The 21,315-nt window shown below is 35.7% G+C and overlaps 1 protein-coding gene across 12 annotated transcripts in view; it reads left to right on the top strand.

The window, feature by feature from the left end:
- The window catches only part of LRRC4C (leucine rich repeat containing 4C), a 1,083,645-nt gene that overhangs the window by 600,528 nt on the left and 461,802 nt on the right, over positions 1 to 21,315 (top strand). The gene's annotated exons all lie outside the window — the stretch shown is intronic.

Raw genomic sequence — 21,315 nt, 5'->3', positions numbered from 1 at the left:
AAGAAAGGAAACTATTAAAATTGTAATACTCAATATATACTGATAACAAAAGAGGAATACAAGTCAAGCTTGACTTCTTCAGTTACAAGAAGTGCTCAAAGTGGTTACCATCAGGGTCCAGACACTTCTGATTATGGCAAACTACTGCTTGAGCAATGCTGACCAAAGTGTCCACTTGTATACATTTTTTGGCACCCCCAGTGTGTATATGTATATATATACATATGTATATATATATTATATACATACACATATATGATGTATATATATATATATAATATATACACACATATTATATATATATATATATATATATATATATATAATTTGTATATTATATATAGATACACACACACACACATATGTATTCATATATATACTGTGTTTTCCCAAATATAAGACCTAGCCAGACAATCAGCTCTAATGCATCTTTTGGTGCAAAAATTAACATAAGACCCAGACTTATTTTACTATGAGACCAGGTCTTATATAATATAAGACCGGGTCTTATATTAATTTTTGCTCCATAAAACGCATTACAGCTGATTGTCTGGCTATGTCTTATTTTCGGGGGAAAATGGTGTATACACACACACACACAAGAGAAAAATTCTGAGATGTTCTAAATTAAATTGTAACAACTGGAGAACAAGAGAAATAGGTGGGAATAGTTAACCAGTTCAAATTGTGGGCCAACTAACCAAAGACTGCTCACATTTCTGAATGGGTGTTCGAGCTGTGAATCAACATCCAGGCATCATTCGCTGACCATTAGACGCTTCCTCAACCTGCATACACATGAGCTATTGCCTATAACTAATCAAAATTAGGAAATATTCACTCCTTATAGACTGTGTAGCTATCCTAGAACTGCTCCAACTTCACCTTTTCCCGCCCCCTTTCGCCGTTGTAAATTCTTTCAAAACAACGTACATCTTTCTTCTCTAAAACAGAACCAAAGAGCACCTGTCGACTCCAGGATGGCAGACACATTGCCTTCTCCACGTGCTTCTGCTGGTGGTTTAGCTTTCAAGGACCTAGTCCTTCTCTGGCTAGCATATGGTTCAATAAACCCTTCATTTCAGAAACGCTTTCAGCAGTGAAAGTTTTATATATATACACAAAAGTGTTCATTAATATTTTTATTGGAACTCAAATGTTTCTGGAGTCAAAGAAGTATATGATCAAGAAGGGACAATGCACAATGACATGCATGTTTCACAAGGAGAGTATTGTTTATTGGGGAAGATAGTTATCGAAAGAGTAACACTTAAGACTTTTTTTTTAATATACTCAGGTATGGCTAACATCCAACCTGTATTCGTGTAGTCTTATACTGGTTGTTCTGTTCTGAATGATGTCTGTTCTGATGGGACCAGTGTCTGCTTTGATTCGTCATTGCCCGACTGACTATTAAATGTTTTTATTATCACCTCTGTGAGGCTGCTCTGAGAGCACAGGGAAGCATCCCCTGAGATTTTCATTCACTGCTGCTTCTTCTACCCTCCCCCAATCAACCTAAAAATATGGCTGAGTTTTCATAGATCCAAAGGTTGATGCCTGGATTGGATCAGAGCTGTGCAGTCTGATTCTGTGACCACAAGACACATGTGGCCATTGAACACTTGAAATGAAGCCTGTTCAAACTGAGATGTGCTATAAGAGTAAATTGCATATCATAGTTTGAAGACTTAGTAGAACTTAAATTGGCTCATTAATTATGTTCTCTGGATTACATGCTAAAATGATACTATTCTGGATATATTGAGCTAAATAAAATATGCCATTGAAATAGAATATATTTATTTCTTTTTACCTTTTTTAACGTGGCTATAAGAAAATTTGAAATTACACATGTGACTCACATCGTATTTCTATGTTAAAACGTGGTTTTAGACATAAGATTTGATAACAGTTATGTTTAAATTGTAGTTTTGCAAAATGAGATCTTGTCATGGGAGATGAGTTATCCAAGAACACAGAATGCAGTGATATTTTAAATAAGCCTGTGGTCTGAGCTTGCTGTCTATTGCATTCTCTCACATTCAACATTACTTTTAAGGTTAGCCCTTATGGTCTTCAGATGAAAACACATTAATATAAAAACTGTGTTGGAGATATGAAACTGTAGCTCTTGAACATTGATCATAAAATGTTTTATAAAGAAAAAGAAAACTGGAATTATAAGTGTTTATCTGCTTCTTGGTATTTTCTCTTATCACGGGTTTCAGGAAATATCCAATATAAACCCTTCTGATCCCTTAAGGAAAAACAAACTTCAGATACTTAACAATTCTGTGGTTATTAGGTTGGGTAAATGGAAGGAACCAGACAGTCAAGTAACCTAAAACTGCAGATAACCCCAAATTTCATTATAAGTTTGTGATTTCATAGGCCTTTTGGGGAGATGAGGTCACAGAGTTTTCCTTCATGATTATTTATTATGTATTTATAATTGAATGCAATCTTATATTCTAGACCCATATCCACTCACTATTAAGTGTGTGGGCTATCAGCATTTTAGCGCTAGCATACAAGTTAGAAAAATATTGAAACATGATATATAAATAATAAAATCTATGTAAGTTTGTTTATAGTATGCTTATTTAAATAAAATGAGATGGAATACCTAAATTTAAGACCCATGTTGTCCTCAAAGATGAAAAGGAAAGAAACATTCAGAAATACCATGGAAGGCTCTTTAGAACAATTGAAAAGTGCGATGTGAGGAATTGTGCTCATCTGAGATTAGCAGAACCCACTCCTCAGCAACGATAGTGGCTTTCATCCAAAAGAAGAGAAGCAAAACTCCCTTTTCAGAAAAGGTGAAAAATATGAAACCCAAGGTAGTCACGGAGGGATCACCGTGGTCAAATACGCTAAACAGGAATAGTGTAAACTCCCTGCTCTGATTCTGGTTTTCAGGAGGTCTTTATCCATTGGTCTCCATGTCCAAGTTTAGGGGAAAATTAGAAAATATGTCTGTCTTAAGGGGTCATATCTTTTGGGTCATGATTTAGATAACAGGACATGTTTTTAGGATTACTAGTCACAGGCTTCATAGTATCTTAATAACATAATTCCCCTCAAGTGTGTTAAATTTTTGGCCTCTTTGTTCATAGCCCAGCCTATGTGTAAGTAACCAAACTCAACAATCTTTTCTAAGGTATTAAACCAAAATTATTCAAGATAATCAGAGTCTGAACACCATGCGAAACCAGTGCCAAACTGGGTGCATGGAGCCTGAAGACAGGTCTGAAAGGAGGCCTGATAGCCATCTTTACTGTTGATATATTTTCATGTAGTAAAGAGGAAGATCTGTCTTGCATTGTTTCTGATGGCAAAATAATATCTAGTAGAAGTAAATTATAGGAAGGCAGGTGTTGATGAAACTTGAAAGAAGAAAATGGAACAAAACAAACACCCTTTGTGATAGTTGGAGCCGCCTCAAATCCAGAAGTCGTCCTCATGAGGTTCCTTTACTAGTTCTCGAGGTTGCAGTGGAGGGAATTTCTAGTGTAGGAGGTTAAATTACATAATCCCGAGGGTTCCATCTGACCCTGCCTTCTATGTTTCTCCGATTTTATGAAACCAAAGGCGAGGATGGGACATATACTGATTCAGAAGAACCCGGAGAGGCATGAAACAACTACAGAAACATATCAAATTGTCTTGCAACCTGCCATAAAAGATTTATGCTGCTCCCTTAAGAGCAGCCCGAAAGTTAAAACTGTTCAGTCTTCATCCTCCAGTTGGCCTTTTGATCTACCTGAATTCTTGACACAGAGTTTTTGGGGCTATTGGATCTACTTTAAATTTCTAACACAAGGGAGTTGTCATGCAATAAAAGTTCTTAGTTACATTTTATTCTATAGGATTTGTGTTTATTTTTCGTGAATGCGGGTTTAACAAATTCTGGGATTTGTGTTGGTGAGATAGAGGCACAATTGTTTTAGTGACATCTAAATCCATGTTATTATATTTTAAAGGTTTTATTCATTATCTATCCATCCATCCGTTCATCCATCCATCCATCCATCCATCCATCCATCCATCCATCCATCCATCCATTATTGCTTTGGCTGTATACATGACCAGTGTGTAAATATCCTGCCTGCACTTCTCTTCAAATTCAGAGATTTTGGACTGATTTCTTTGTTAAGGATAACCTGCTATGAATCTTTTTTTTTTTTTATAGGTTAGAAACATATTCTGTGTTTCAATAAGGTATATTTGGATATTCAAAAGCTGTGTGGCTGCATCTAAGGAGAGAGAAAAAAAGCTTTTTCAGTAAATATCCATTGAGTTCATACATACCCACTTTGTTTCAGATGCTGAACTTGGCATTGAAGATCGAATGGTGAAGAAGTCAGACACAGCTGTCTTTGAGGTGCATATAGCCCTGCAGCTGGGGATAATATAAGGCCAGTTGTGAAAATGCTGTGATAGTGGAAGATGCTGATACTAGGGAGATCAGAGAAAGGGAAACTGACCTAGATGTAGTGAATTAGAAAGCGACGTGATGTTGAGAACAAGTGTTAGTAAGAAGAGAGAAGAATGAGAAAGCCATGCTTAACTGGTTTTCCAGATACTCTACTGTCTTATTTCTGTCCTAACTTCACACCCATAACCGCAGCATATCTGTGTTTTTCCTGGGGCCTAAAGGTCATAAAATTAGGCTTTCTTTAAGAGAAAAAAACAAAACAAAAAAACAAGCCATACATTTAAATTTAAATGTTATAGTTAAATACAAAATTGAATACAAAGTCAAGTAATTATTTCAAATGAGAAAATTAAATGCAAGAAAACACTGAAATTTCAGATTCAGATTCTTTTCTTCTGAATTTTTTGCAGACCATTTTCCAGAAATGCTTTTGTAGATGAGCTTCCCAATTGCAACCTGACTTTCCCTTCCCACCTAGAGTAGTCTCTGACTCAAAGTAACTTTTAGAACTGGCAGCGTACTTTGCAAGCGAGGGGTCTTGATGCTTCATTAAACATAAAGTAAACCCAGCTTACCAGTTACCCCGATTTAGAGGTAACACAGTAACACAAGGCACAAGTCCTGCCTTATCTGCGCTATGACTTTTCAGAATTTGCTGCAAATATTTAGGAAAAAATCATACTTCAGTTACGCAGGTTATAGTACAGGTTCTCATTTTGACACCCTTGAGATTGAATTCTGGTTCTACCAGTTATTAGCTGTGTAAATTTGGCCACGTGAATTAAAGTCTTTGAGACACAGTTTTCTCATCTATGATATAAAGATAATAATGATACCCACTATTTAGAATTCTGACAAAAATGTAATCACCATTATAATCACATCATCATTGCACTATCATTGTGTTTTTAAATACGTTTAGCCCTGAAGTTAAGGAAAATGTTAAAATTGGCAAATGTTAATATGTAAGGAAATAAGGATACACAGAATTTATAAACCAGTATTATAATCCTACCTAAATCCAGACAAACGTCACAGTCAGCAAAGCATCTCCGTGTCTCTATCTCATCTGATTTCATCTGATTCTTTCTGCCAGGACTGCTGTTCACCTAGGACCCCGTGGGTATTTGATGTCAGCATCTATTTTGATTGGACAGTGTTCCTGCCATACTAGTGGTTGGGTATTTTGAATATCGTTCTTCAGAAAAATATAATAGATTTTACTGTTAGCTTAAAAAAATATAGTTTAATGTGAAGACTGAAACTGAATAGAATCACCTGCCCAAACACCCACAGCTCACAAGAGAGATGGGTCACACTGATTAAAAATGAACTGTTCAGCAATTCCAGTGCTCATTCCACAAAATCAAAACTCAGTAGTTCTTTGGACATTCAGTCTAACTTCACATCCTCTTGTAATTAACAATGAAAGTTAAATCAGTTAGGTAGGGTTAATTTCGTAGTTATTCTAAACAACAATATTTACATTTAGATCACTTATATGCAATCCCCAAAGGAGACATTTTTTTTTTTTTTTTTTTTTGCCAAGGCACAAATCTTCTTTATGGAGGGGTAACACTGATACATAAGGGGAAAGTCCTTATCTGGTAACGGTGACCACGTACCCGAGATTTCATGTCCCAATTCAATTCCTTAGAATGTACAGTGCATTTTGTGTAATTTTGAAGTAATTTTTAGTTTGATTTTTTCTGGGGGAACAGTTGCTCCTGGAAAAAGAACCAAATCTTACAGTTGGTGATAAAATGAAGCGCTCTGGAAAATATTGTTCTTAGCAACAATTAAAGCTATTATCAAAGGAATTAAATGTCCTAGCAACATTGAGAATATGGTGTGGTTGGTTGGGTTTATTATAAGAGATATAATATCCACTGTTTCCATAATTAGTTCAATGTTAAGTGACAGAGAGTATCATGGGGAGAGATGTTAGCTTCTGTATCATAGTTAGAAAAGTAAGTTTATTCAACAGAGATTTAGATGAAACATAAATATTTATAGAGCAGAAAAGAAATACAAGTGGCAGATGAAATTTCCTCATCAATGTGCCAAGTGGTGCAAACCAATCAGAATTTGAAACAAGAATCCAAAATTATCATTGGAGTTTATTGTGAGTACAAAGGCTGATTGAAACACAATAAAGTATGTTGTTTATAGGAAAGCACATGAGTGCTGATGAAAGGTCAATCCTTATTCCTATGGCAGTTAAAACAGACTAATGGCAGTTAAAGTAGACTTAGGGTGGGCCTACGAGGAAAAGGAATAGTGCTGGAGAGGGAGGGGACATGGAAAAAAAAGCTTTCCTTTTCAAATGGCTGTCTAAAGAGTCCCAAAACCAAGCCCATTGTCTAAAGCGGGGAAAAATGAGTCTCTGTAATTTTTTTCTTTGACTTTGAAAATGAGACTGCAAAACATTTGCTTTCCCTCTTCTAATATTTTTGGTTTATTGTTGAGTTAATAAAAGGAAAACTCTTTGCTTGAGTTTCTAGCAGGCTGCCTTCTGATCTCTTAAAAATTCATTCAAGCATAGTACGTGATAATTGGCTTTTCTGAATTCTGTGTGGGGATAGTGACTAGGAGAAAGGCAGGCAGAATGCATTCGTTCATTTGTTTATTTTTTTCCAGCAATATAATAAATAAGCTTAAAGGAAATCTACCAAGGAAGTGGCTTGACCCCATTTCAAAAGAGGGCAACCCAAAATGAACCACCTGTTCAGGATTTATACATGCCTTTAAAAACACAACCACCATCAGATTTTGAGAGGTACAGAGGTTAGTGCATCAAATGAAGGATCAAACTGAGGAACGAGCTCTTAGAAGTGACCATGTGACGCTCTGTCGGCTCCTGTTACTCCTCTTCTTTCAAGACAAAAAAAAAAAAAAAAAAAAAAAAATCAATTCATCGAGCCCTGTAGTTTCTACAGCTTTTCTACACAGTACATTGGCTTTGGGACAAATATAAATTAGAAGCGAATGGAGGAAAGAAAAACTCTCTACTCTCTTTTTCCTTGGTCCGTTATTTTAAAAATATGAGATAGAACTTTAACTTACAGCTGAGAGTTCTCCAAGATTCAGTTTCTCCTCGCCTTACCTCTAGTTCCCTCTCTCATTGTAGATTGATGATGCTGAGTGACCGAGCTTTGCTCACATATTGGTACAAAAAGTAGAGAAATATACAAAGATTTTGTCCAGCAGGAGTTGGGATGGAAGAGAAATTCTGGTTTTAGAGACAAGAGAAATACAGTATTAACATGTGCCTCCACCCCCACCCCCAAGCTTCCTTTATAGCCATTATTTGTGTGTAGGTCATTTAAAATGTATGTGTTTGAATCTCTCTGTCTCTCTCCCCCTCTCTCTCTCAAAAGCAAATGACCATGCATTGGTCAAGGACATATTGATTTGAAAGATGGGCAGATAAAGATACGTTCATCAAGCACAACCATTTTATTATTTTAAAAATTGGTCTCTGCAGCTATAGAAAATATCATGTGTGATTTACTGTACAAGGAAATGAGCAGAAGTAGGTGTACCACATTTGGATGCCAATTGTCATTTATAAATGTATTTATAACTAACAGGATCTTGCAAATTAGATCAGTGTCATCTGAATTACCTGGGGATTTTTGAATAATTAGTATATCTCAGGCTGATCTCTCAAAATGTTCTGATCAATCAATTCGCTGGGAGGATCCAGACCTGTGTATTAATTGAAAAAGAAAAGAAAAAGAATTCGGATCATTGTAATACATGCCCAGAACTGAGAGTCACTGATAAGCCAACTTTTTCACAGCTGGGTAATTGTTTTAAGTAGCTATTGCTACATAGTAGAGTACACAAACTTAGGTGCTTAACACAACATATATTCATTAGCACACAGTCCTGTGGAGCAGAAGTCAGGCACAGCTTAACTGGTTCCCCTGCTCTTTGTGCAACAAGGCTGCAGTCAACATGTCTGCTGGGCTGTGTTCCTTCCTGAAGCTCGAAATCTTCCAAGCTCTCGTGGTTGTTGGCAGACTCCCTCGTGATTGAAGGAATGAGCTGTCAGCTGAGGGTGGCACCCCACTTTTTGAGGGCACCACCATTCCTTGCCAGAAGGCCCTTCCGTGGGCCTTCTCACGGACCACCTTACTATATGGCAGTTTGTGCCATCCAGCCCAGCATCCAGGGGCATCACTTGGTACAGTCAACTAGGATACAGGCTTCAGTCATGTAACGTAATCACAGAGGAAATTTTCCCATCACCTTTGCCCTATTCTACTGACTAGAAGCAAGATTCTGACCATGCTCAAGGGAAGTGGATTATATAAAGATCTGACTCCTTGGGGGGTCTCCTCAGAGTTTGTCCACCACAGGGGAGTTAGTTTCAAGGAGATCAGTTAATTAAGTTTATATAACTAATTGATGGAACATGGATTTTCTTATTAGTCAGGTGGTCTTTCAATAGAAAAACAAGTAAAAATGAAATCTTTTTTTTTGTTTTTAAATGCAGCATTCAGGATTAAATGCTGATATAGTGAACATGTGTTTCTGTGTTCTGAGATCTTCATAGAACGTGAAAACACCAATTAATGAGTGCTCATTTTAATCTTACCCATGTAGGGACAGTGTGCAAAAATATTAAATAGTTAATTTACAAAGAGCCTCTGGCCCTAACATATGGTAGAAGTTTGGAAAATACTAATGTCTGCTAAACTCTGATTTTGGTGGTGAGGGCAACCACATTATAAATAGTTTCACTGGTGCCTGGAATCATTCATGTGCTAAACATTTTGGCCCAAAGGAAAATTAAATATTTGGTAAAAACCTTGGATGGCAATGTAAATTGAAGGTGCTTCTTCATTCTTTGCATTTTCATAGTTTCTTAATTTTGAAATAGCATTTCATAACTACGTGGAGTCCCCTCCGGAGGAAGGTGGTGATTTTAACTGACCCCTAGCTAAGACAGAACATGCAAGTCTAAAATTTAGTCGATTACCATCTGTTTCTAAATCTCTAAACTCTCCTAATTTTTCAGTTGGGTAGTTCTTTCCAATATCTTTTTTTATGTTTAATTTAAAGTTACTTAATCTTGACACACCAATAACAACCATGGGCATATGTGGAATGTATTTGGGGAAATATCAGTTTTTCTGTTGCATTATTAGTGCATTTAAATACAGATACTATGATTATAATTAGTTATAATTCTCCTCTTGCCTCAGGAACAGTTTCTAAAGCTATTTCACCTAATTTAATTAAAATCATTTTTGAGACATTGCACAAACTCAGGTATGCCAAAGCAATATTGCCAGATTTGTTTTATATATATATTTTAATGGAATATAATTTTGTAGTCACAACTGATGCTTCATTATCTCAGTCATGACCTGCTTTCTTTACTAGATAAAGATAACCCAGCTAAAGGTAGCTAGCATCCTACAGCATGTGTATCCTCACCCTGTATATTTTTATATCTTCACTCCATATAACTCTATCTCTAATGATACATATTATTTTCCATGCTTTTTATTTACACAAATTTTATAGATGTACTTTTTCAACTTGCTTTTTTGTGCCCAATATTATATTGTGAAATTTTGCATAGTGAGTCAGGAGGAGCTGGTTCATTTACTTTGTTTGTTGAATGGTAGGATTTTATTGTATAAGTATACTATCAATTACGTATCCACTCATTAATTGAAGGGCATCTAATTGTTTACCATTACTCACAAAAAAATGCTTTGGTGTACATTGTTGTAAAAGTCTCCATGTGCTTATGTGGAAATGTTTCTCCAGGAATGTTGTGTGAATGTGATCCACAGAAAGAAATACATTCTATCTTAGGACCAAGGACCAGCACATGTGCATACATACCTAGTGTGTGTGTGTGTGTGTGTGTGTGTGTGTGTGTGTATGTATGGAAATATGCTTACCTTTTCCTTTTCTACACACACACACACACACACACACACACACACACACACACAGAGACACCAAAAAATATGATTAAAATTTTCTCTGTTATTTCGTATTCTATTTTGTTTTGGGTAAATTAAAGAGGGTAAAAATCCACTAAATTAATTGGTCAATCTCTTCACAGGTTACATTCAGCACTTTGAAAAATGATGCTGTAAGTTTTATACCTAATAGGGGAACTGTTATAGAAAATGGGCATCTTCAACTTCCTGATATTGCTAAATTGCTCTTTAAAGAGTTTGAAAAATTTTTGCTCCCTCCAGTAGTATGTTCTGTTTTCTTCTCATTTCTCCACATCATATATATATATATATATATATATATATATATATATATATATATACACATATGTGTATATATGTATATATATACACACATATATATATACACATATGTATATACTTATATATACTATATATCCTGCATATATACAATTAATTTTTATATCTATTATACATATGTGTATATATATATATATATATATAGAGAGAGAGAGAGAGAGAGAGAGAGAGAGAGAGAGAGAGAGAGCGCGCGCGCGCGACAGAGGTATAATTGTCAAGTGAAAATTGTGTATATTTAAGATGTATAATTTGGTGTTTTGAGATATTCATACGTTGTGAAATGATGACCACAATCAAGTTAATTAACATAGCCATCACCTCACATAGTTACCGTCTCCTTCTCTGTCTTTCTTTTTTTTTAAATTAAGACCATTTAAGATCCGCCCTCTTGACGAATTTCACGTATACACTACAGTATTGTTAATGGAACTTACTCATCTTGCATAACTCAAACTTTGCAGGCTTTGACCAACATCTCACTTTCCCCAGCCCCCAGGCCCTGGCAACCACCATTCTACTCTCTGCCTCTATGTTTTTAACTATTATAGATTCCACATATAAATGAGATTATGCAGTATTTGTCTTTCTGTGCCTGGCTTATTTTAGTTTTCTCAAACAGGCCGTGTCTGGATTCAGATAGATGATGTGAGAGGCTGAGATTCTTTGAAAGAATCATAGTAGGTGTCGGTAAGTCTCATTGCTCTGAAAATGTGCACAAACCTTATAACACAATGGGAAATACAATGTGGAATTATCTATATGTGGGTGGCAGATGTTTCTTTAGATGGGCTTCCACTCTCATGCCTAAGAACAAAAAAGACACAGCTCTGGGTTCTTCTCAACATGCAGATTGTTTACCGAAGTCACTGAAGCCACCAAATTCAATTTTTTTGCCAAGAATAAAAAAGGGGAGGTTTCAGGAATCTATATTCATTCACTTATAGCCTTCATATCCTGAATATATTTTGCATGGTTTATTTGCTGCTATGTTATTAAACCAAATTGAAAGCACCCTTTCAGAAGTCAAATAATCAGTCTAACCAAACTGCAAAACCAAATGGACTTTATGTTTCCTGACTTAGTTATTTCGGGCTATTTGTTTTTTGTTCCTTAATGGTTTGGAAGAATCTGTCTATAAAATTAGTAGGCTTGATTTTTATTTGGACAGGGGGATTGTAAGGGAGTCAGGAGGTAGGTCGTAGTGGCCATTGGAGAGAATATTATTTACTACCTATTCAGTTTATTTAATGGGTATTGTTTATTCAAGTTTCTGTATATTATTTAGTTAGTTTTGGTATTTAATGTTTCTTTAAAATTCTCTTTTAATAGGCTTTCTAATATTTCGGTATACAAGTATTCATGGTACTCTACTACAACTTCTAAATATAAATTTATTTCTAAGCATAGCCTGTTTTCATTCAGACTATTGTTGTTTCTATAAATTATTTCAAAGGTTTTCTTTCCATTATTTGTCTTTTCATGGAACCTGCTATATTTTTGCTGAAAAATCTCTGTGATCCCCTTGTCACTATTGCTATTTTCTTTAATTTCTACTTTCATCCCAAACTTTTATTTCTCCTTTTAAAAAAAATCTAACTTCTTTAGTGAAATGCAAAGCCCACTAATATATTATATTTCTTGTTTTATAATGTATGTACTCAAGGCTTGAATCGTTATGAAAGGTAGTCCAGTCATTGCATTCCTTAAGTGTTAAAAGTAGACTGTATTCAGTGTCACTCAGTTCCAATATTTCATAATATCTATAATTATAACTTCTCTTATTTTTACATGAATCATTTAGTTGAATAAAAGGTTGTATATAAGTCAGTTCCATTGTTTATTCATTGGGTTCAAATTTATAAACTTGATGTTTTGATCAGACAAAATCATCAGGAGGATTAGATCTAGTTTTAGTTTTTCTGAAAAACTCTGATTCCTTTATAGTTATTGTTTCTACTTTTCCTAATATTTGCAATCGATGTTTTTTTCTGTATGTGACTGAGGTGTGTTAAATCTTCACTGTATATGGGATTGTCTCTTCTCCTTCTCCTTCTGTCATCTTTAGCTTTATATACTTTGGTGCCATGTTGTTATTATGTGCATTCACATTTAGACATGCTATCCTTTCCAGCTGTGTGGAGATTAATAGAGATTTCCTCTTGCTGCTAGAGCCTTTTTCCTGGCTCTGTTCAGATATGTATCTTTTTATTTAGCTCATCCCAGTGCCTAATTTTTTCCCTTCATTTCTCACATCTGGCAGTTCTTCCTCCACCTTTTTTCCTTCAGAGCTGTGTGTTTGTTATTGTTATTGGCTGTCTGAGATTCATAGCCAACATATCTGTTCTGAAATGGAAGGTGTGTCTGGATTGGTTCCATCTGTCGTGTATCCAGAATCAGAAACCAAACAATAATTACTTACGCAAAGCAAGGACTTACATGCTAACTAAATACATCTTATTTATTGTCTCTCATTCCAAACAAAACAAGACAAATAAAAAGCCATATTGAACTTCTATTTTTAGGAGATCTAGTTTACTAAATTATTTCAGAACTACTTCTTTCTCACTACTGTTACCATTACCAGCAACATCCCCATTACTACTTCTGCTAATAACCATAGCTGGTCTATATTTATGGAGTACACACTCTGCGTTAGCTCCCTTTAAACTGCTATATGTGTATTAACTCCTCATTTCATCCTCACACAAATACTATGAAGTGAGTGTTATCATTATATTTACTTTACAGATAAAAAGGACTAAGGCATTGGGGTTAGACAACTTGCCTGAGATTACTTAATCATTGAATAGCAGAAGCAGAATCTGAACTTCGATGACCTGGCTCTGAAGCCCTGATCCTTACCACAACCAGACCATACTGAGACTCAAGCAAGAGAGGTCGCTACCCTTGGCTCCATCCTTTAAAAGGATGCAAGCAGCATTTTTCCATCCAATTCTCTTTTCACAGACATGGATGTCATAGAGCTAAGGACGTGCGCCCACCTATATCCCCAAACACCTCTAGACCATGCCTTAGTGTTAATTAAGACCTGGAATTCCCTACCTGAACTGTTTCTCAGGGTCTGCATGGGTCTCTTCCGTTGGTGTATCCCCCTGAGAGCAGATATCACTGTTGCCATGTGTACCTGTGAAATCAAGGGTGGCTTTGTGTAGGGTATAGCATTGCAGCTTGGACACACAGACTAGAGTGTCAACATGCATTCATATGAAGTCCCTATACAAAGCCGGACTTAACTGGTAGGAGGGCATGGGGGTGGGCTGCTGGGCCCCAAGACTGCCTCAGCCTGTGCTACCCTGTACCAGTAGAAAACTCCAAGGCATTTGATAATTCTAAGTTTGAAAATAACCTTGTAGGCCATCCTGAAGGTGATAGATTGGCTTTATTTAACAGGGTGTTAGCTTGATTTGTAACTTTGATGTATTCAGTCATTTGACTTTGAGCTTCCATTCATTGGGTGGCTGCAAATGCTAAGAGTCAGCCTGTGTAATGCACATGCTGCCCATTTAAAGACTTGCCTATAACATGGATGCTTCATTACTCCTTCCTTCCACCAAATTTAAATAAATGACTCTGGAATGTGGATTTCTTTTGTTCACTGCTCTCTGAGGAAATCCTGGTTTCTTCAGTTTTGGGGTTGGGATTGTGTGTGACAACAGAGGATATATTTTGACACATACTATTAACAGTGAAGCTCAGAGGGTTACTATTCATCTCTATGTTGCCCAACAGAGTCAGAGTGCATGACATTTAGTAGGCATTTCAAAAACGCTTCTGGATAAGTGAAAAATAATAACCACCATTAATTTACAATGTATCATATATCAGAAGTAGTGCTTTTTGCTTTACATAGGTTATCTCATTTAATACTGACAACAATCCTTTTAGTTAAACACAATGACTATACCCTTTTACAGATGAAGAAACAACCCTGAAAGTAACTATCTCAAGGTGAAAAAGTCAGTGATTGGCAGCCTAGATTTGAACTAAGACTATATGACTTAATAATAAGTGCAGATGATTATAATATTATTTTGCCTCCCAAAGAATGAATAAATGAAAAAAAAAGCCATTATTTTTCTTAAAGTCAAGCTTATTCTGAAAACCTAGTTGAAACAGTTGTGGAATGTATATAATCATATGCCCTGAACTTCTTATTTTAATGCATTTCTAGGCGGGTGGACTTGAACATCTACTAGAGCACTGTAAGCCTGTTTAAATTTAGATTTAATTTCAAAACTTATTAGGAAATAGATAGTGAGAATGAATGAAAGAAAGATATATACTGACATCCGTTCCTTTTTTGAAATCAATATATTAACACATTTGTTATTAAGTTATATGAATTGTGATTATTTATCATGTCTCTGATTGAAGGCACCAGATAGGATATTGCCATTATAAATATAATCATTCAGTTCTTGATTGTATGTTTATGTCAAAAGTCCCATTGAGATTTGGAATGCTGATGACACAAATGCAATAAAAGAACCCTTTATTCACTTATATCCAGTAAAACAATATTAGAAGATGATACATTCCCTCTTCCTTATGGTTAGCAATTTGGGCCTCATGATTCTCTATTAAGTTTATTGTTTTTTGGTATGTAATTTGCAAAGATTCTGTATTTAGCATTAGTGTCTCTGCTTTGTGTTTCATTATAAGTTATGTGTTCACACTCAGATGGTAAAAATATATACTTGGGGAAATAATCCCAGTAAACAGGCACACAGCAGTTATCAGATTTGGAAAGGTGCTGGTCAAATGTGCAAGAGATGATAGAAGGTATTGATAACAGTGCTTGAACCGTGTGGGAGTATAGATGTCTTCTAGACTCTAAGAATCAGAAGGGAATCATTGTCTCTTCATTCCCATTAACTCCTGCTCTGTGATATATTCTGCAGAATCAAGAACAGTCACTTGGCTAAATGCACAATTGGGTATAGAAAATAGGGCTCTGTTAGGGTGGATCCCTCACACAGACCTGATGCTGAATGGGAAGGAGAGAAAAAGAGTTCTAACTATTTAGGAGCCATAGTATTTAAGCTTTATGCTGCAGCCTTCAGTTCATCTATTTTAATACTCATATCAAGTCTGGATGGTGGGCGGGGTGGAGGGTAGGTATTATGAACTCTTTATTGGAGTTCTATAGCCACAGGTGCCTGTTCTCTGATTTAATAAACCTTGCCCTTCCTGGTATATGTAAGACACATAAAAAGGAGAGTTACTATTTTCCCTGGCCTAGTGTCTACTATAAAATAATTTCCTTTATTTTAATGATGTAGTTTAACATTTTTTTTTCAGGAAATATTAGCTCTTTGATTCAGACTTATGGAAAACCCAGTGATGATTGCATCTAAGGAAATGTCAACTTGCATCCCACTTCCATACGAAAAATCTGACTTGATCATTGAATATATCTTAATCTTTCTCTTTGCCCTTAATTCAATTACAATAATATTCTACACAGAGTTGGTTATAGGCTAACTGGGAGTTTCCTTATTTCTTCTAGATGGAACTACATTCTCTTTGCAGCATCTTCCTCTGTGTAGAACATTTAAACATTTATAGATATTTATACAAGGAAAGTCCACCTTGAACCAATCATTAAACTAATCATTTTTAAAATAAAAATATCTGTGGTATAAGAAAAAAATAACATGGAAACTGGTGTACATTATGGGATTTAACACTTGTTAAACAACTTGTTAGCTATAAAATCTGGGTCATAACTTATAACCTTACAACTTCACTAAACATCAGTTTCTAAATGTTTAGAAACTATGCATTTTAGGTAGACCCTTTTAAATTGTCTTAAGGATTGTATGGAAAATAGGTTTTTATACTGTTCCTTTGGCAACTTAGAGATAGCCAAACAGAGCTTGTTAAATGAAAACAAAAGCACAGATATTTAAAATGCACAATAGTGGGAGATTATGATTAACTAAAAAGTTTCTATTTAATATTTTTTCCCCCGTCAATTTTTCTTAAATTTTAGCTGCAATTCAACACTACTCATTTCAGCCTTCTAGGAGGATTCTGTTTTCCTGGAAGAAGTTGAAGAAATATGGTGGCCTCATGATATGTGGATTATGTTTTAGCAAAGGGATCAACAGCTTACCCAAATATGTTTGACTCTAGAGGGCAATATCACTGTTAGGTGAAAACCTGCAATATACTTAGACACCTGCATAATGACTGAAATTAGCATAGGTTTACAGAGTACACAACTCCATTGGAATTTTGATGCCTTGGAAAGGAAAAGAGTTTTAAATGTTCTAAGAGTATGAAGTCCTAAAACAAAACCAGCCTAATATGAGAGGCATGTTGTGAATGGCTGAAAGGATAGAAAAACCAAGTTTGTCAAGAAACACTGAGTGAGTTTTCCTAACTACAAAGTGACCCCTTGGTACTTATGTATTACAGCACTTTAACCCTTTAAGGGATGCTAATAACATGTGGCCTCTCTCCATTATGCTTGTTGAGAGGTGACACCTTATAAGCCTAGTCATTGGCTAGATATCTATGATCATAGTTTCGTCATGGAAATACCTGTGTGAAGGGAGAGGAGTAAAATCAGGAAAAGAGAGAAAACGAAAATGGGAGAAAAGGGAGGGGAGAGTATAGGAGGAGAACGAAGACAAGAAGAGTTGGATGTGGCCCCAAAAGTTTCTGGACTGTAGGACGGTAAGTGGATAAAAAGTAATTTGTTTTGCCAGAGTTTCTGAGACCTGCCCACATTTTCAGCCACACCCTGCAAATGGGGATAATAAGATATCACTCCAGTCCTCCTGTTGGTACTGACAATGGGAATTTATGCTTGAATCTGTGAGCAAAGGGTGACTTAGGTGAAAAGCTGTCCAGAATAATGGGTTTCTGTAGGGGTCTTCCAACTCCGTAGGTGACAGTAGAACATAGGAATTCCCAAAACTTTCACCACCAAAGCTTTTCTAGTATTTTATTTTTGTCACATGAACCCCATAATTTGATATTTTTTTCCTACTGAACAGAGTCCATGGATTTAATGTTCTTGGTGTGTTCTCCATATTCTTCTGAATCAGTGGATAGATGTTTCACTTGTCATCTCAGATTGATATTATAAAACATGGTTTAGTCCTGGAGTTGATTGAAATCCAGTCACAAACAAAGACACTTAACATTTTAGATAGCCTTTTTTTCTTATTGTGGATGATAGTAGTTACTCCCTTTTTAAAATAATGAAACCAGCTCCTGGTGTTGCTTAAGTAGGAGTTTAATAAACATAAAATTAAAACATTAAAGTAGAAAGGGAAATGAATGTGGACAGAAAACATCAGATGAGCTGGATAGATAAATAACCAGGTAAGGGTGATTGGAAGGAGCTCTGATGGCATCCTGATAACCTTGAGCAAGTTTTAATATTTGCCCCTCTCCCATCTGCCTGATTTTGATTGATACGAGGTCCAATTTTCTACACTATTAGTCCCAGATAACTGTAAAAAAAAAAAAAGAAAGAAAGAAAAGAAAAGAAAAAGAAATGCAGTAGAAGATAGCATCAATGAATGTTGCATCAGGCCAAGCCCCTAGCTGGATGAGAGATTCAAGAGAATCACTCTATTTTCTTGAGCTTGCTTTTCCATCTATAAAATGAGGACACAGGCTGTGTGATCTCACTGTCTTTTTCTATTGTAAAGTGTTATGATTTTTTTTCTTTTTTATGACTTCACTTTCTCTGAACCTCATTTTTTTTTTTTTAATCTGTAAAAATGGGAAGAACAACTACCTCATAAATTGACTCTGAGGGCTAAAAGATAGCAGTTGAATATCTTTCCCTATACCAATCTACTTGATTCCTAAATTTAGTTTTCAAGAGTTCACAGAATGAGTCCAGATAGTGAAGGTTATAACACTGGCTTGAATCTATTTGAGTTCAGCACTTCATATAACAAGTGGTAAGTTTTGAACAGTGAAGATTTATCAAATAGTTTTTAATTCCTGGATATCTATAGAAGCTCCTTGTATATAGGCAACACTCAATACAGATTTACTCTGGTCTCCTTGGCCTTTAGGGTAGAGATAGCCTGGTACAACTTTGCACCCCCAGCATGTAGTACAGTGCCTCACAGCCAGGAATGCCCAGTGGATGTTTGTGGACCTCGGGCCAGTCATGGGACACTCCTGAGCCTCTGGTCCTTGGTGTTAAAATTTGCTCAACAATGTCCATCTCCCATAGAGATTTTGTAAAGAATGCTGAAAGATCATTCCAAAAAGGGGAAATCATAACTCTCATTCAGATATAAAATGAACAGGTGTTAAAGATTTTATGTGACTCATTAATCAATGAAAGAACCAGGAGTATTATAACCTGTTTAAAGAAAAAGCTAAAATAAATACACATTTATAAATCAGGAATATTGAAATTCCTGGGTAAATGGAGGTAAAGCTAGCTTCTTCCATGTGGAGAGGGAAATCAACTAAACCTCTACCAGACAAAATAGAATTTGTTTGTCTATAGAGGAGAATTCTTTTGTACGGCTAGGAGTACAATTTACAGAATTGGAAATTTGTGGAATGTTTCATAGAATCAGAATCATATAAGCAGAAGGGTTTGCTATCAACAACATATAGTTTCCATTGAATCCCCATTTTTCCCCACATAAATAAATTAGATAATCGTGTAAATAATCTGCTTAGTACATAGACCACCGATAAAGGGTTATTTTAAAAAATTATAACAATGAAGCACTGGCAATGAAGTAGATTAAATATTTTATAGATATTTAATAAATTGATTCAGAATTGCAAGTCTAACATTTACTTAGTCTATTGCCTGGGTATGATGTTCACCCTCCCATGTAATTCAGGGTCCCTCCTCTTTTTTTAAGCTATTAGCTCAACTGTGTTTCTTTAACGTGTACTAAGAAGAGTCTGCAAATTGCTTCACAAATTAAGACATTTCTCTCTAGGGTTACATATCATCCTAAAGGGAATTCGTAGAATAACACAGATGATGATGACTAAAACTAAGCCTGAGACAATATTAACAAAGGCTGTTTTTTTCTGTTTTGTTTTGTTTTCATCCATTTGTGGCCAGGAAGCTCCTCTACTGTCACTTTTCTTTAAGTGAGGGTACAAAGGTATTGTTGGGAAGAGTTATGTTTTATGGAGTAAAGCAAGAAAACACTGCGATTGTAGCCAACTGACAAGGGTTTTATTAAGACGGGATTCTGGAAGCTGGGGAGACTTTCTAAATGGTATGTTTGATAGTGTTGGTTGGCTGTCAGGGGTCAAGTGAGCAGTTTGGGGATATTTTAAAAGAGAAAGAAATGTTCAATGTGCGGAGCAGAGGGTTTCTGTGCCCGGCTGTTGCGTGGACCAAGAGGGGGTCCGGGGGGAGGCTTGTTGCGGTGGTGATGATCCCTATAGTCTGTGTGGAGGGGGCTCCCATGCTTGGTGGTTTCTTAATATAGACCAGTTAATCTAAGAAAGTGTTAAATAAGGACTATTGTTTAAATCAGGGGTGTCCAAACTTTTTTCAAACATTTTTCACCAAGGGCCATATGCAGTAAAATACACAAACAGCCGGGCCACTCGCTCGAGGTGAAGTTCGTATTGCCTCACCTGGTTTATTTAAATATATTTTTGGAATTTGCTGCGGGCCAATTAAAAATGGATTGCGCGCCGCAGTTTGGACCCCCCTGGTTTAGATGCACATGAAATGGTTTTCTTGAATTTAGTTAAAAGAGACCTGTAAATCCAAAATAGACATGAAATTTCAGGTGAAAATAATTATGATGGGGGAAAGAAAAATTACATGGTTAAGGTTGATTACAGAATAATAAAAATTATGAGGTGCTATATCATGGCACGGGATTTAGTATCAATATTTCCTTGGAATTTACCACACCGCAAGGTCCAAGTTATTCTTTGTCTTAGGACAGATTCAGCATACAAAATGTTTTTATATTAATTATTTAAACAAAATAAAACAGTAATCTATGGTCCTCTACCACAGCCAAGTGAGAAAAGATTGAGAAGAGGGATTTCAGCTTAGCTGGTCTTAAAATCTGACTCCCCTGACATATAAGTTTTTCTCTTATGATCTGAAAAGTGGAGCTAATAAAAACATCTGTCAAACAGAGCTATATATGTGGTACCTACTTAGAAAGGTTGTTGTATCGATGTACTAGTTGAATAAGATAATGTATATAATATGTGAGTGACTAGCACCATGGGTCCGGGTAACTTCTCAATTTTTAAATTCCTTTCCACCTTCTCAGGGCATGCAATGAGAAACAAATTTTATTTAAATCTGTTATATCAAGTGTCTAATCAATAAATGTTCATTAAGCCTTTCCATTCACATCGACTACTATTAGGTATAATTGCAGATACAAAATGACATTAGCATATAATGCAGTTTTTAAAAGAGGAAATCCTTCTTCCTATCACTTTCTATTTTACAAATAATAAAAATGGTCAATTTTTTTTTTTTTTAGTGTGAGTTATGGGTGCTAAAATCAAATCAATCAATCCACACTTATTGAGTATTATATATTCCTA

Source organism: Rhinolophus sinicus, chromosome 14 (genome assembly GCF_057876585.1).
Source record: "Rhinolophus sinicus isolate RSI-liver-muscle chromosome 14, RSI-T2T, whole genome shotgun sequence".
NCBI lineage: Eukaryota > Metazoa > Chordata > Mammalia > Chiroptera > Rhinolophidae > Rhinolophus > Rhinolophus sinicus.
Note: the sequence above shows the minus strand (reverse complement) of the source record. Positions and strands in the feature narration are given on the sequence as shown.